This window comes from Acinonyx jubatus, chromosome E4 (genome assembly GCF_027475565.1).
Source record: "Acinonyx jubatus isolate Ajub_Pintada_27869175 chromosome E4, VMU_Ajub_asm_v1.0, whole genome shotgun sequence".
NCBI lineage: Eukaryota > Metazoa > Chordata > Mammalia > Carnivora > Felidae > Acinonyx > Acinonyx jubatus.
In genome coordinates this window covers 45,681,072-45,695,214 of record NC_069395.1, presented here as the reverse complement: position 1 = coordinate 45,695,214, position 14,143 = coordinate 45,681,072, and the positions used below count along the sequence as shown (strand labels likewise).

At 36.5% G+C, this 14,143-nt stretch overlaps 1 protein-coding gene and 1 long non-coding RNA gene across 8 annotated transcripts in view; one reads left to right on the top strand and one right to left on the bottom strand.

The window, feature by feature from the left end:
* LOC113603812 (uncharacterized) overlaps nt 1-3,782 on the top strand; it is a 45,716-nt gene extending 41,934 nt beyond the window's left edge. The window contains exons 3-5 of one of the 3 annotated variants that reach the window (XR_008293342.1): nt 859-952; nt 2,174-2,349; nt 2,888-3,782. This is a non-coding gene — a long non-coding RNA (uncharacterized LOC113603812). Of the gene's footprint in view, nt 1-858; nt 953-2,173 lie in introns of all 3 variants that reach the window. The other 2 variants (XR_003425525.2, XR_008293340.1) reach the window with 2 other exon arrangements.
* Nucleotides 1-14,143, bottom strand: part of HMCN1 (hemicentin 1) — a 703,321-nt gene that overhangs the window by 625,807 nt on the left and 63,371 nt on the right. The window lies entirely within an intron of this gene.

The following is a 14,143-nucleotide window of genomic DNA, read 5'->3' as shown; positions in this document are numbered from 1 at the left end:
CTGTATTTTAGGGAGCACAAAGAAAAATAACTTTATGTAAACCCATATTAGTTTAAGTGAGGCTGCTTCAAATTGGAAGACTTACATAAAACTATCAAATGTAATATTTGGCTATCACAAATTCTCTCATGTCTAGTGAATTTCTTGGGCTGTCACACATCTACTCTGAGTGTAAAGATGCTTAGTCAGGAACAAGGACAACCTTCTATGCCAATCTTACATGAGAAGCCAACTGGCAGCAAATCTTCCAACCCATCATATGCTGCTGTCTGCTAAAGACCTGAACAGTGAGGTGAGCTCCTGGAAGAGCAATGAGTCACAGGCAATACCTGCCACATGCATTATCCTCAAGGTAAATGCATGTCATGAGACAAGGCCCTGGAGACCTAAAATAGTCTGAGCCTGTCACTTAGTACCCAAAGTAATTACTCAAGAAATAGCTCTTTCTAAGGGGACAAATTACCCCATCAGCATAAAATGACACTCTTGTGAGACTGTTGGATAATGTCTTTAAAAAAAAAAATTCTGGGGCACCTGGGTGGTTCAGTTGGTTAAGTGTCCAACTTCAGCTCAGGTCATGATCTCATGGCTCATGAGTTCGAGCTCCGCATCAGGCTCTGTGCTGACAGCTCAGAGCCTGGAGCCTGCTTCGGATTCTGTGTCTCCTTCTTTCTCTGCCCCTCCCCCACTCACACTCTGTCTCTGTCTCAAAAATAAATAAACATTAAAAATTTTTTTAATAGATAAACATTTAAAATTCTTTTTAAATTCCTGGTGGTCACCTTGACATGAAAATTATACATTAAAATCACACCAGTAAAAGGAGGTCAAGAATGGTTTTCTAAAATCTCTTCTCAGTTCCAATCTAGGTTTGAAGTCACTCCCACAGAAGGATCCCAGTAGAAACTGGTCAAGAGAATCCATAGGAATCAACTTCCCAGGAAACTAAAAAGTAAGTACCTTAGAAAGACCAGATGGCAGGGTTTTCATGGGAAGAGGCCAGATGAAGAAGCCCCACAGACCAGGTTCTCATGCACATGCCTGCTGAAGAGACACATCCTGTTGCAGAGCACGTGAAAGGAATGACTGAACACAAAACTTTAAACATAGGTCAGGATTAACTAAAGCCCAAGTTTGCCAGGTGTATTAGTTTCCTAGAACTGACATAACAAATTACCACAAACAGGTTTAAAATAGCATAAATGCATTACATAACAGCTCTGAAAGACATAAGTCTGAAATTAAAATGTCATCAGGGTTGGTTTCTTCTAGATGTTCTGAGGGAGAATCTGTTCTGTTTCCCTCTTAGCCCCTAGAGGTTGCAATAGTCCTTGGTGTTCCTAGGACTGGAGATGTATCACTCCAATCTCTGCCCCTACTGTCACATGGTGTTCTCTCCCCATCTGCATCCAAATTTCCCTCTTCTTAGAAGGACACCAATCACTGAATTAGGTTCCATTCTAATAAAGCATGACCTCATCTTAACTTGATTACATCTGAAAAAACCCTTTCTAAATATTACATTCACAGATACTGGGGGTAAGGACTTGAACATACCTTTTTAAGAGACACAACACAGCCCACGTCACCAGGTCTTTCAGAAGCAACCTGGCCATCTATTACCAATATGGTCTGGGACCTTGTGGCACAATGTAAAGAATTAGTATGTTTAAAAGCTCAAAGCAACCTTCAAAATCACCAAACCCAACTATCTTATTTATAGATGATTAACATGTTTCTTTTTTTTTTTTAACGTTTTTATTTTTGAGAGAGAGAGAGAGAGAGAGACACAGAGCACAAGTGGGGGAGGGGCAGAGAGAGAGGGAGACACAGAATCTGAAGTAGACTCCAGGCTCTGAACTGTCAGCACAGAGCCCAATGTGGGGCTTGAACTCACAAACCATAAGATCATGACCTGAGCCAAAGTCGGATGCTTAACTGACTGAACCACCCAGGCACCCCAGATGATTAACATCTTTCTAAAGCAGCAATTTACAACCAACTGTAATTTTCAGACCCAGGGTACAATACAGTTGTGAAGTTTGAGGCAGTAAACTGTTATTAATAAAAAGCACTAAGCAGTAAACGTGATTCACTTTTCTTATATACAAGGATAGATTAAAGGCTGTGCCCATAATAATCTCACCCAAATTCACTTGCACTTCCTTCCTAGGAGAGAAGGTGGAGGGAGAAGGTACGGCTATAGCTAGAGGCTGTAGTCGTCCATAACCCATAACCCATCAAATCTCTGCCTCCAAGGAAGTATGTGGAGCATGAGAATGTCATTCAGATGTGTAGCCCAGTACAAAGAAGATTAAAGACCTCCATCCTATGGAGCTACTTCACCAGGTAAAGATTGAGTGATACACTTGTGCACTTCCCAGTTTCTAGGCACACACAGAATTGCAGCAGAGGGATTTGAGGGCAATTTTACCCCACCCTTTGAGTGGTCTTTATATATTATATTTCCTCTCTTACAGGTAGCAATCCCTGAGCCTGCTGCAAAAAGTAGAGAAATGGGGGAAGCAAGAGAAAGGAGATTTTGAGAGAAATACGCAAACAGCAGAGTACAACTTCAAGCTAGGAGGCTTAGCCAGGGCTGGCTGCAAAGGGGGGCAAAGAAAGTGTATAAAGGTAGAATCAGAGGGAAATCTTTCCCATGTGTTACTGAAGACCTATCTAGACACAAAATTATTGTCTTCAGTCCTCTCCCTTCCAGCAGGAGGATAAGAAAGGAGTGTAAGTTAGAAAGAGAGGGGGAGAGGACAAGAGAGACACGAGTATGTATTGGATGCCTACCGTAGACCAAGAAACTTGTTAGATACAGAAAATACGTCTCATTGCATCTTCACATTCTAAAGCATTACGTGTTATTCTCATTTCACAGATAAGGAAACTGAGGACCAATGTGTCTGAATACTTTGCCCATTGCCTCAGGGCTCATCCCTGATGGAACTACGATGAAATCTAGAAATCTCTGATCCAGGGCAGCTGTTTCCAAGAAGAAAAGTGGAAAGGAAGAAGGTCAAAGTCTTCATTTAAGGTTGTTTCTTGGAAACAGAAAATTTACATACTTTTGTATGTAAACATTTCTTGAGAGTAAAAAACAGAATAGATGAAAAAATGTGATGTGGATACTGCTTTTGATTAGCATCTCGAATCTCTGTATAAGTAGCCAACAGAAAAGAAAAATGAAGAAAACTAGATAGATTAGTTTACTGGGGAGTAGGAATCTGAAAAACCATATGGGGCTTCACAGAATTTCAAGACTAAACAGTTTTAAAGTAGCATAACCAGGTAAGTGATGCATTTTTTATTTTCACATTTCACTTTTATCCATCTTAAAATCAAGGCTACAGAGTCCTGATCCCAGCTGAAAACAGGGTCTGAGCTTTCAGCCGGAATGACCGTGATGTTACATCTTCTACACAGCACTGGCACACATAGAGTGTCTGTCCATTTCAAACTACAGGGCCCACAGTATTTTGCCACAGCATTATTCCCAAAGGACAGAAGATGGCTTAGAGGATCACTAAAGGTTCAGTCTGCAAAGTATGAACAACCGTAAATAGAAAAGAAAAACAATCCCATCTGTTATACTTGTTTTAGGGTGGGCCATCTGATTGGAGACGAATAGCTGTGTAGGTACAGTCCAAGTTTACTGGGTATAATGAAATCACCCTAAATAAAGCCATTTCTTCTGCTGTGACAGTTGTCATAAATACCTGATTAGAACGTAAGAGAAGTCTTTTTCAAAGTTGGCTTCCTTCAATGGGGTTGTTTGTTAAGGGTATTCTGATTATTATTAGTTCCTGTCATAAATCCTAACTGATGATTGATGCTGATAATTTGCTAATACTGATTTTCCTAAAAGTCCTAAATTGTGAATCTCATCAATCTAATCAATCCCCTGACTGTAGACCTGACTGCAATAAACTCACCCATAACAGATGACAAGCATGTCCCTAGGCCAGTGCACCAATGACATGACCAGCATTTCCCTGCCTTTGCTGTCATGAAGTTATTTCTCACCTAAACCCGTGCAAAGGGGCAGGTCATCCTTTGTCTTCTTTTCAGTTAATCTCCACCTCAGTGGCCACTCCCATTCTAGTCACCTATGCATTCATGGCTAATCTTGGATCTCAGACTTTGATTTAAAACTGTCTAGGTGCACATCTCTACATGGCAGCTCCACAAGCATCTCAGAAGAGTATAGCAGGGTGTTTGGGGGCACATCCCCTAGACAGCCAGATCCGTTGGGATTTGGGTCCCAGCTCTGTCTATTGCTTGTAATGAAACTTCAGTTGCTAACTCCTCTCTAAGCTTCTATTCCCACATGTACAGGGAGTATCTACTTCATTAGGTGGTTCTGAGGATTAATTTACAAAATATTCACACAGTACCTGGTTCACGGTAAGTGCTCCACAAATAAACATTATAAAATATAAAACTGAACTCATCATCTCCACCTATAAATCTGTGTCTTTCACTCAGTCTCATCCTCCTAAATTCATTCTCTCCATCTCTATTATTCCTATGGGTCACTTAGTTCCATTCATTTCTGCTCCTCTATCTTCTCTTTTAAATACTTTGTCTATATCAATTTAGATTCACAGCAAAATTGAGAGGGAGGTACAGAGAGTTCCCATATACTCCCTGACCTTACACATGCACAGCATGCCCCATTATCAACATCCCCAAAATGGTACATTTGTTACCACTGGTGAACCTATACTGACATACCATAATCACTCAAGTCAATAGTTTACACCAGGGTTCACTCTTGTTTCTGTACATTCTATGTGTTTGGACAAATGAATAAAGACATGTATCTATCATTACAGTATAGAATATTTTCACTGCCCTAAAAGTGCTCGGTGCTTCACCTATTCATCCCTTCCTCTAGGAACCATTGATCTTTTAACTGTCTCCATAGTTTTGTCTTTTCCAGAATGCCATAAGTTGGAACCATACAGTATGTAGCCTTTTCAGATTGTCTACTTTCACTTAGTAATATACATTTAAACTTCCTTCATGTTTTTTCATGGATTAATAGCTCATTTCTTTTTCACACTAAATAATATTCCACTGTCTGGATGTACCACAGTTTATTTGTCCATTCACTCACTGAAGGACATCTTGGTTACTTTCAAGTTTTAGCAATTAATGAATGGTGCTATAAATATCCATGTGCAGGTTTCTGTGTGGACATGTTTTCATCTCCTTTGGGTAAATACCAATGAATGTGACTGGTAGATCATATGGGAAGAGTATGTTTATATTTATAAGAAACTGCCAAATTGTCTTCCAAAGTGTCTACACCATTTTGTATCTCTACCAGCAACGAAGGAGAGTTCCTGCTTCTCCATATCCTCCTTAGCAATGGGGATTGTCAGTGTTTCAAATTTTGGCCATTCTGATAGATGTGTACTGGTATCTCTTTGCTGCCTTAATTTGCATTTCCCTGATGACAAGTGACATGGAACATCTTTTCATATGCTTATTTGCTATCTGTATATCTTCTTTGAGGTGTCATTTAAGGTCTATGGCCCATTTTTTAATGGGTTGTTTGTTTTCTCAATGTTCAGTCTTAAGAGTTCTTTGTACATTTGGGGTAACAGTTCTTTATCAAATGTGTCTTTTGCAAATATTTTCTCCCTGTCTGTGACTTGTCTCGTCATTCTCTTGATTTTCTTCTTTTTGTATAATATAGAAAAATAATTATATGAAATTACAATTTTTTCCTGAAATAAAGTTTGCAAATTGAACAGTGTAACAGAGGAAAGACCTATTTGTAATAAAAGTTGAAGTATAAAACAAGATATATTGTCTAAGGGTTTAACTGCTGTAATTTGAAGCCTCAACTATAGAAAAGTAAAAAAACTAAAGACTTTATTTCATTTTAGTTATAAGAAAAATTATCATAATTTTTTTAATACCTTGAGAAACATTCTCCCTAATGCCCTAGACATGGCCAGTGCCAAATTGTATAATGCATCATATGGCTTTGGAAGGGGTACTTAGGTAAAGTGTTCTGTGTAAATAGCAGTGTTGGAAGAATACAACAAAACAAAAAGCCATGGGAAAAAAATAAAGAACAATCTGTACCTTTGTCCTGCCCACATAAGCTCTGTGGCAAAGTAGCTAAAGGCATCTTTTCTAGAGCCAGTCCTCACTCAGCCTCAAGGCAGAACAAGTTACTTCTCTGTGCCTGGGTTTCCTCATCTATAAAATGAGGACAATAATAGTTAACTAGGGTTGTTTTGAGGGTGCAGTTAATAGGTAGAAAGCACTTAGAAGAGTTCCTGGTGCATAGTAAACATTCAATAATAATTAGCAATTACTTTTACAGTGCTGTTTGTGAGGATCAAATGAAACATTTTTAATCTTTGAAAGCTATACAAATTGATATTGTATGTCGATAATAAAGAAGAAAATAATATCTTCTTTAAATCAGGTTATTTGATACTTGACAAGAAATTATGGGGCTCTTCTAAGATATTTGAGTTTAAACTCAGCTATAAAAATAAATACTGCTTTTTGAAATTCATGTAACAGCATTTTTTAATGTTTTATATCACATAACACATTATATTAGTCATGGTTTGTATAGACTCATTATTTTGGAATCTTGAAATCTTTCTAAATGCTCTCTAAATTCATCATATTTGAGTTTAAAAACAAATCACATTAGATTAGTAAGAAGAATCCAGGGTTCAATCAAAACCCTAGAGGAGAAAGCAGGAAAAAAACTTCTCTGACCTCAGCTGCAGGAATTTCTTATTCGACATATCTCCAAAGGCAAGGGAATTAAAAGCAAAAATGAACTATTGGGATCTCATGAAGATAAAAAGCTTCTGCACTGCAAAGGAAACAATCAACAAAACTAAAAGGCAACCGACGGAATGGGAAAAGATATTTGCAAATGACATATCGGACAAAGGACTAGTATCCAAATCTATAAAGAACTCACCAAACTCCACACCCGAAGAACAAATAATCCTGTGAAGAAATGGGCAGAAGACATAAATAGACACTTTTCTAAAGAAGACATACAGATGGCCAACAGGCACATGAAAAGATGCTCAATGTCACTCCTTGTCAGGGAAATACAAATCAAAACCACACTGAGATACCATCTCACGCCGGTCAGAGTGGCTAAAATGAGCAAATCAGGAGACTATAAATGCTGGAGAGGATGTGGAGAAACGGGAACCCTCTTGCACTGTTGGTGGGAATGCAAACTGGTGCAGCTGTTCTGGAAAACAGTATGGAGGTTCCTCAAAAAATTAAAAATAGATTCTACCCTATGACCCAGCATTAGCCCTGCTAGGAATTTATTTACCCAAGGGATACAGGAGTACTGATGCATAGGGTCACTTGTACCCCAATATTTATAGCAGCACTTTCAACAATAGCCAAATTATGGAAAAAGCCTAAATGTTCATCAACTGACAAATGGATAAAGAAGCTGTAATTTATATATACAATGGAATACTACTTGGCAATGAGAAAGAATGAAATCTGGCCATTTGTAGCAATGTGGTTGGAACTGGAGAGTATTATGCTAAGTGAAATAAGTCAGGCAGAGAAAGACAGATACCATATGTTTTCACTCATATGCGGATCCTGAGAAACTTAACAGAAGACCATGGGGGAGGGGAGGGGGGAAAAAGTTACAGAGAGGGAAGGAGGCAAACCATAAGAGACTCTTAAATACTGAGAACAAACTGAGAGTTGATGGGGGTGGGGGAGAGGGAAAAGTGGGTGATGGGCATTGAGGAGGGCACCTGTTGGGATGAGCACTGGGTGTTGTATGGAAACCAATTTGACAGTAAATTTTACATATATATATGTAAAATTCCAGTCTGCTATGAACACACTGAATGTCTTTAGGCAAATCATTGAGCTTCTCAAAGCCTCAGTCTCTGCACACATAAAATTACCAGGTAGAAGCAGATAATCTCTAAGGTCATATCCAATTATAAAATTCCGTAAGTGGTAGGTTAGGATAAACATCACTATCTTTGTTTTTTCTTGGGATAACTTTTAAAGGACTTGCCTTAAGTCATATGTTTGGAATTTTAAACAAGCAAAAATACCATTCTCTTGGCTCCCAGACTGGAACTTTCAGTGCATGAATCTCAAACTTTTCAAATCAAAATGCCATAGAATTCTTTTATTATCTAAAAGTATTGAAAATGAAGACAATTAAAGAAAAGAAACTCTACAATTCTTAGCAAGCTGACACCACCTGAAGAAACTTTTCAGTTTTGATCTCTCAGGCAAAATAATGCCTCTAGTAGCTTAATGGTAGCAAAAATCAAAAACATTTCCAAAAGTAGAGAAAGCCAAGTCATCCTATTTATATAGCCTGAGACCAACAAACTACTTGTGCTGCCTCCCTGCACTGATCTCAACACAGCCCAATTTTAAGAAAACTATAGTGACCCCATCTGTACTCCACCAGTGTGCTAACACTGCCCAGCAAAGGACAGCAGGAGGAATAGGAGGTTGGCAGATAAGAGAAATAAACATTAAGCATTTTAAAGTCTCTTATTGTCTTATTGATTATGTTAACATCAGACAAAGTAGACTTCAAGATAAGGAATATTACTAGAGATAAAAAGGGATATTCCATATTGTTAAAAAGTTCAATTCATTAACAACATATGATAACCATAAATGCATAAGCACCTAATAACAGAGCTTCAAGATACATGAAGCAAAAACTGACAGTCATGAAGGGGAAAAGAGACAAATCCATAGGCAGACACAGAATATATATTTTCCTTTCAGTCATGATATTAATGTATCAAACAGAGAAAAATGAATAAGGATAGTGAAGATTTAACAATACTAAAAACCAACTTGATATACTTGATTTTTATAAAACACAACCAACAACTGCATAAAATACTCTTTCTTCAAATGTGCATGGAATAAACATCTAGATGGGCCATATGATAGGGCATAAATCAAATTTCAAAATTTTTTCAGAGAACTTAATTATACACAGTACTTCTTTGACTACAACAGAATTAAGTTAGAAATCAGTTACCAATAGATATTGGTAATTAACAAACCTACTTCTAAATAATCCATAAGTCAGAGCAACAATTTAAATTTAAATTAGAAAATACCTCAAACAAAATGCTAATGAAGTCAAAATTTGTGGGATGTAGCTAAAATTGTGTTTGGAGGGCAATTTCTAGCTTTGAATGTTTATGTTAAAAAAGAAGAAACAAATTTTAAAATAATGACCTAAACTTCCATATAAAGAAGATGGAAAAAGATGAGCTAATTAAACTTAAATTAATTAAAGAAAACATAAAAGAATGGAAAACAATGAAATGATAAATAGGGAATAGATAAAATTGAAAAGCCAAAACCTAGATCTTTAAAAAGATTTTTTTAAGTGATTAACTCTGTCAAGACTGATCAAGATAAAAAAAAAAAAAGGGAAGAAAGAAAAGTCACAAGTTACCAATATCAGAATGGAATAAAGACATCACTACAGACTTTACAGACCTTAAGAGGATAAGGGAATATCATAAAAAACTTTATGTCAATAAATTTTCCAACTTAGATGAAATGGGAAAAGTCCATTAAAAACACAAATTACGAAAAGTGGCAGTAGAAGTAATTTAAAAATCTGGACATTCCTATAACTGTTAAAGATATTTAACTTTATGGGAACATTTAAACTTTTCCATCAAGAAACCTCAAGGCTTAGATAATTTCATTAGTGATTTCTCTCAAACATTTAAGGAAGAACTAATAACAGTTCTATGCAAACTCAGAAAATAAAGGAGGAAGAAACTTCCTAAAGTGTTATATGAGGCCAGGATAAGCCTGATACCAAAACCTGACAAGAACATTTCAAGAAAAGAATATAAATGTAAAAACTCTTAATAAAATATTAGTAAATTAAATCTAGTAATATATAAAAAGTATAATGCATCATGACCAATAATAGGCTCTTTCCTGTTAATGCAAGATTAGTCATTCATTGCAATTTATTGTAACAGTATCTCATTTAAAGCATAAAGTATGACAAAATTCAAACCCATAAATTGGGAAAACTGGGAATAGAAAGGGAACATCTTAAATCTGATAAAAATCATAAAAGTAAACTATGGTTTTCTTCCCTTTGCTCTCACCAACACTTTTAACACCAATTGTGTAGGTTTTTTCCCCACACCAACCAATGATCTGCTACCAGCCAGGTGTCCTACAATTCAATTCTGACACTATCTACCTGGACTTAGTGTTAAATCACACAAGTTATGGGTTCAGACTCACAGATTTTACCAATTTCAGATGCCAGATGCAACTCTGGACCTCCTGTATCTGTAACTGAGCAGCTATAAGTTAGAAGTTCCCATGACCCTCTCCTCACAATCAATAATTTTCTGGAATGGCTCACAGAACTCAGAGAAACATTTACATTTACCAGTTCATATAATAAAGGATATGATAAAGGATACATATGAACAGCCAGATGAAGAGGTACACAAGGTGAGGTCTAGAAGTGTCCTCAGTTTAAGGAGCTTCTTTCCCTGTGGAGTTAAGATATACCATTCTCTCAGCACATGGATGTGCTCACTAATCCAGAGAGCCTCCAAACACTGTATTCTAGAGATGTTTGCGGAGGCTTCATCATATAGGCACGATGGAGTATTAATTGAATCCCTAACCACTGTCCTTTCCTTGGAGGATGGGAGAGGAGGCTTAAAACTTCCGAGCTACTAATCATGGGTTGGTCTTTCTGGTAAACAGACCCCATCCTAAAGTTATCTGGATAATTATCCCACCAAGCATCACTTCTTTAGAACAAAAGACTATCACCCAGGAAATTCCAAGGGATTTAGGAACTCAGCGTTAGGAACTGGGGTCAAAGACAAAATATAGAACACAAGAAGCTCTTAGCATCCCTATCACTCAGGAGATTACAACGATTTTAAAAGCTCTATGAGAGGATTTGGTGGCAGATTATATAATAATAATATATCTTATTACTTACCAGAGCGTCTATATAAAACACAGCTAACAGTATACTTTACTTAGCGGTGAAAGACTAACCTATTTCTCCTAAGATTAGAAACAATTTCTGCTAAGAATGGCTCTTCTATTTAAGTTTAAACTGGAAATCTTGGCCAGTGCAATGAAGAAAAAAAAAACACACATAAATGTTAGAAAATATTTAATTGTCTTTATTTGTAGATGGCTTCATTTTGTACATGGAAAATCCTAAGAAATCTATAAAGAAACAAATAGAATAGATGATTTTGCAAGGTTTCAGGTTATAAGATTCATATAGCAAAATTAAAGTACTTATACTACCTGATTTCAAGGTTTAGTATAAGCCACAGTAACTAAGATGGTTTAATATTAGTGTATAGATATTCAAATAGATCAGAGGAATAAAATAGACCTCAAAATTTCCATGCTAGCTGGAAAATTGATAGTTGACAAAGGTGTCAATGCAACTGAATGGGGAAAAATGTCTTTTCAACATATGGTGCCAACAAAAACATGTATATCCATATGAAAAAGAGCAGTCTGGGGCACTTGGGTGGCTCAGTCAAGTGTCCAACTTCAGCTCAGGTCATGATCTCACAGTTCGTGAGTTCGAGCCCTGCATCCAGCTCTGTGCTGAGAGCTCAGAGTCTGGAGCCTGCTTCAGATTCTGTGTTTCCCTCTCCCTCTGTCCCTGCCCTGCTCACACTCTGTCTTGCTCTCTCTCAAAAATAAAAACATTAAAAAAAAAAAAAAGAAAGAAAAAGAACAGTCTGAACTTCTTACACCATACAAAAATTTAGAAATTTACCATAAAACTTAAAACTATAAAGCTGCTAGAAGAAAATTTCAGAGACTATCTTTATGACCTTGGGATAGGCAAAGATTTTTTAGACAAGTTTGATAAAAAGTGTTAATCATAAATGAAAAATAATCAAGCTGACTTCATCAAAATTAAAAACTTTTGTTCATCAAAAACACATTACGATAATGAATAAACAATCCAGAAACTGAGAAATATTTGTTACACCTATCTGATAAAGGACTGGTATCCAGACTATATAAACTACTATTATAAATTAATAATAAAGACAACCCAATTTTTTAAATAGGCAAAACTTGAAAATATATTTTAAAAAAGAAGCACATGAAAAGTGCTCGACAGCATAATCACCAGGGAAATTCAAATTAGAACCACAAGATACTACCACATACGACTCAAATTGCTGAAGTTTAAAAACTTACAATATAAATATTGGGACAGATAGGAAACAAATTGGAACTCTCCTATTTCTGGTGGGAGAGAAAAAATGCAGCAACCATTTCAGACAATCACTTTTTTGTTTCTTTATAAGTTATACATATCCCTACTCTATGACTCAAATTTCCTGCTCCAAGGCACTTACCCAGGAAAAGTGAAAACATGTCTACACGAAGACTTTTACAAGAACATTCATAGCAGTTTTATTCATAATAGCCCAAAACTGGAAACTAAAATGTCTATCAATGAAAGAATGGTCAAATTGTGATATAATCATAAAATGGAAAGCTGCACAGTAATATTAAAAAAAATGAGCTACTGATACCCATATCAACATGAATCTCAAATTTCAAAAACATTTTGCTGAGTAAAAGAATCTAGATGCAAGAGGACATTTATTCTATTTGTAGAAGGCTCAAGCATAGACTGAACTATGGTAACAGAGATCAGAACAATAGTTGGTCTGGGGAGGATCAGAGGAAGGGGGCTCAGTGCAAAGGTACATAAAGCAATCTCACAAATTGTGGAAATGTTCTCCATCTTTATTAGGATGTTGGTCACATAGGTACATCCATTTGTCAAACCTATCAAAATGTATCATTAAGATGTGTGCACTTTATACATTAACAAATAAAAATCCAGCATTTTCAAATACGTTAACTGTAAGGTGGGTATGTCCTGTTTTTAAGAAAAAAAAAATAGCTAAATTGTGTTGTGATTAGTCAGAGTACAAGATGATTTTCACTCTGGACACTCGTTTGAGAGGTCCTCTAGATAATAAGATCCTTTATTACACTGAAAATGATGAGGTGTACAAATATATAGTTTAAAATAGCTTTTTAGGAACATATATGCTGCATAGAACTCAGCTCAAAAATTAGAAAATGTCGTAGCCATCTTGGTTCCAAAGAATCTCACAGGCATTGGACCCAATAGTCTCAGAAGCATAGGTAACTTGAGATGATTTTCCAAGGAAATAGTCCTTATTACAGGTGAGCTACCTATGTGAGTGCTCTTAGCACACAAGGAAAACACAGGTTTCAGAGAATTAAAAAAGCTGTAAGAAGCTTTTGCACTCACAAGTCAATCTAGCTACGTATGACATTTTCCTGCATGGGCAAGCATCTTCAGTTTCATCTTGACATATCTACTGCTATCTTCTTAAAAGCTGATTTTGCACATGAAAAAATGTCATTTCACATATAGCAAAACACTTAAAATCTCCCTCACACATACAAAAAAGTCATATGTCTCTGGAAAACTAGTTATATTTTTATCATTACTGAGAACTGGTTAAAATTAAGTTACATAGTTTATAAGAGACTTACATACTATCTTATTAACTAGCTATTGGTAATATGACCTACACATGATAAATAGTATAACCAAGATGTTTCCAATCACTTGCTTTCTCAATGACCTCACCATGTAAAGTCTAATCTATCATAATTTACATGAAAATAGAAAACAGAGGGTCAAAAACGTAGTCAGGACTGTGCTACTTGGGATAATGCCTTTTCTCCTTGGTAACAGACACCAGTTCTATCCTACCAGTGGCTTTCCATTCCACAAATCAGTGAACTAAAAGGATCTCTTTCTTAGAATCAGTATAACTTATCACTGCCATGGCTGATGTCAGACCTTGTGGCCAGGGTTGGGCAAAAAGGAAAAAAAAAACCCAACAGATCCAAGAATGTGCTGGTCTCAATGGGCCGGGTTTGGTCAAGCAGAAAGATTCATGCTGCTCTCAGCAACAACTTGATCATTCGCTCCATACTTAGCTAATACTAACTGGGTGACAGAGGTAGTAGTTTAATCTCATTGAACTGGGACACTATATTGAAAAATTATACTATTTGT